The sequence below is a fragment of the Panthera tigris genome, chromosome A3, assembly GCF_018350195.1.
Source record: "Panthera tigris isolate Pti1 chromosome A3, P.tigris_Pti1_mat1.1, whole genome shotgun sequence".
Lineage (NCBI taxonomy): Eukaryota > Metazoa > Chordata > Mammalia > Carnivora > Felidae > Panthera > Panthera tigris.
The window spans coordinates 20,582,216-20,585,562 of NC_056662.1; the positions used below are offsets into that span (position 1 = coordinate 20,582,216).

Here is a 3,347-nt window from a genome sequence, read left to right on the forward strand (position 1 = left end):
TGTGGTGAGGAACTGAGGCCCCTGGCCAAGAGCCAGCACCAACTTGCCAGCCATGTGAACGAACCACCTTGGAAATGGATTCTTAGCCCCAGTGAAGCTCTCAGATGATTCCAGCCCCCTAGTCTGCAAGACCTCAGGCTGAGGTCTCAGGAATCATGGAACAGAGACAAGGTATCCTCACTGTGCCCTGTCTGAGTCAATGACCAAAAAAGCTATGTGAAAAAAAAAAAATGTATTGTCGTTTCAAGCCACTGACCTGCTCGAGTGATTTGTTACACAGCGATAGCTAACCACTACACTGGCCCTGACCCTTTTACTACCCTCCTCTACCTCACATTTCCCCTGAAAATAACTGGTTCCAGGAGACTCTCTGAGCTAGAAGAGGTCACCCATTTAAAGTTTGGCTCTATTTACGGCTTTCCAAGCAGGTAAAAAAAAAAAAATTTCATCTCCATTTGCTTACCTCTACTGACGGAGAACTCACTACCTACCAAAGCAGCACATTCCATGTCATGCCAGACTTCCTGTAACAGAATCACAGGAGGGCCTTCCATCCCAGCCGGGACTCCCGGGTCCCTTCTTTCCCAGGAGCTGTCCCTGACCCGGTGCTGAAACCAGACTCCCTCCAACCCCCCTCCACCCCTCCCGAACCAAAAGATCAACTTACAATTCCAAAAGGCACGCTTGACTTGGAAACATCAGCAAGAAAGTTCCATTTCCCTGTATCTCTAAATGGAAAAAAAGGCTCCTTGTCAGTTTGGAGCAATTAGCTGTGGGAGATGATGACGGAGCAGCGAGAGTTGCTTCGAGGGGGCAGAGCGGCAGCGGAAGCCCCAGCTCAGACAGACACGCTGCAGATGGCACGACGAGATAACGCCTTTCACGTCTCAGAAATCACATTGTCAACAATGTTTCTAGACTCAGAAATTAGCTGAAGTCATCAGGAGCGCCTGGCAGCAAGCAGCAGGCGCCTTGGTGGGGGCCCCTCATTTGACATTATGCACTGATGCAGAGAGAAACTGGCAAGGTTCACAGAAAAGGCTGGGGAGCCTACTGTCTCCTGAGGCTGCGGGCAGGGCAAGCCTGGGGCACGTTAGAGGCATTTCCTCAGGACAACACTCCAAAGCCCGGATCTTCTCTCCCCTGTCCCAATAGTAGGGGATGAACTCCAAATGGCAGAATGTGACCTCCTTCTGCTCCGTGCCTTGTGGATTGATGTTTCCTCTTTAGAGGGTTGCAGAAAGTGAAAATGATGGATTCAATCACCCGTGTCTTAAGTAAGAATTAGATTATTTTTGACGAAATCATCCTTGTTAAAATAAAAAATACTCTCTTGGCTGAAGATAAGGCCCCATCTGATGCAGTCTATACCAACTGTCTGACCTTTCCATTACAGTTGCCCTGCCTCTGGCATCCCCCACCCTTAGAAGAGCCAAGAAACAGAATCCCAGAGGCTGGCACCCTGCTGCCGAGAATCCCGCCCCCCCCCCGCCCCAACAATCACAACGATTAGGAGGGGCAGGGGTGAGTCAGCTGTTGCTGCAGCAGGGGCAGGGGTGAGTCAGCTGTTGCTGCAGCCCTGGGAAGCGAGCATGAGAAGCGACGACGGGGAGTTAATACCTCACGTCCTCACAATAGTTTAGGAGAAAATGCAACCCTGCCCCTTCTACCGAAGTGCCTTCTTAAGCTTGCTCTGGAAGGAATCGGGGTTATTTCCCTAATTGCAGGGTCCCACTTATTAGGACAAAGAGTAAACGATTCCCCTGGGAACTCGAAAGGACAAAAGCTACACCTGGACACGTGTCTGTGTGTGGTACTGGAGACAAGGCTTGCAGAGTGTAGCAGATGGGAATGAGGTGTAGAACGTTCTCTGGCAGTTATGACGATTCAGATCATCGAGACTCAGCCTGACGCTTCCAGCCAAACTGCCCACCCTGCAGTGAGTGTGAGAGAGCCCCAGGAGGTAGGCATCTGAGACTCTTCCCATCTGGTCGGAGCCCTGCAAAATTCGGGGACCCTTCTGCCACTCAGGGCACCCAGCAACTGGCAGACAGGTCTGGACAGAGGGACACAACCCCCGAGGAGGTGGGATGAGAGAGAAGGATAAAGTTGAGGATTTTCCCTAAAGATAGTGGTACGTACGAGCAGCCTGGGGTCTTTTATGAAGGTCAACCACCTGGGACCCACCACACGGTCAGCTCCTAGCACTGCGAAAAGGTGAAAGGAACAGAACCCAGGAGAAGCTAGCCCTGCCTCTGGGGCACATAGGGTTAAGGACCTGGGAGACACAGCCTGTTTTACCCTCATTCCCAAGATGCTGCCCTCAGCACAGCTTATTCTGGGGCTCAATTGCAGCCAAACCTGTCTCTATGAGGAGTCAGAGGTGGACGGGGAAATTAGCCTTGACTATACATCCTCTGTAAGCCAGATCGTCCTCCGTCTCAGGCCATCCCCCAAATGACCTGTGGCCCAGGAACAATTAGAACAGCGAGCATCCGAATGGAACTGGAGTTGTATGGCTCTGGTAGAAATCTGCTCCAGAAGCTCCCACCGCCCTGAAGTCAGCCGGCCACGCCTTAAAGAGTCCCCGTCAGTCACCCTAAAGGACTGAGCTCTGTCCCTGATTTCAGGGGCAGGGCCGCCCGGGCAGGCTGGAAATTAAGCCGGAACTCACAGCCCAGAGAAACCAGAAGAGCTTAGAGTCCCACAGATCCCTAGGGACTGAAGCAGGACACGGACTGGCCTTTCTCTAAACCAGTGTGAACCTCAGGCCAGTAGCATTGACATCACCTGGGAACACGTCACAGGCGCAAATTCCAGACCCCGCCCTGGACCTAGTGAATCAGAGATTCCGAGGCCGGTGCCCCACAATCTTTGTTTTGCCAGGTCCCGCAGGTGATTCTGACACGTGGGCACGTCTGGGAACCACGGGGACTTCAACTTAATCCCATCCAGGTCTCGAGAAGGCAGGTCCCCGGATCAGGGACGGGCAGGGCCCTTTCAATGTACCGAGGCCCCCTCAGGCCCCCTCTTGCGCGCAAATGCACACAGCGGCGCCCCCGGCCCTGCCTGGCCCTCCCAGCCTCATTGTTGAGCGGTTATGGGGGGACACTCCTGTCTCCGGAACTACTGGGGATGCTGAGGGGGACTGTATCTGGGGGGGGAGGGGGTCCCTGCTCCTCCTGGGGGCTGATGGGGGCGGGGCGGAAACAGGGGCCCTGTTCAAGAGGTGCCCCTTCCCCAACCTACGACGTTCCCAAAGACCCCCCAAGAGTGAAGGGTCCAGTCACACGAGGCTCCCACCAGCCCCGGAAAGCCCTCCAAGCGGAAGACGCAAGGGCCCAGCC

The 3,347-nt window shown here is 54.1% G+C and overlaps 1 long non-coding RNA gene across 1 annotated transcript; it reads right to left on the reverse strand.

Annotated features, from left to right (window-relative positions):
* Window positions 1–461: 461 nt before the first annotated feature.
* On the reverse strand, window positions 462–2,737 carry LOC122237200. Its single transcript, XR_006215472.1, has 3 exons — window positions 2,362–2,737; window positions 668–1,224; window positions 462–524 (listed from the first exon to the last, which is right to left on the reverse strand). It is a non-coding gene; the product is annotated as an uncharacterized LOC122237200 (long non-coding RNA).
* Window positions 2,738–3,347: the final 610 nt, after the last annotated feature.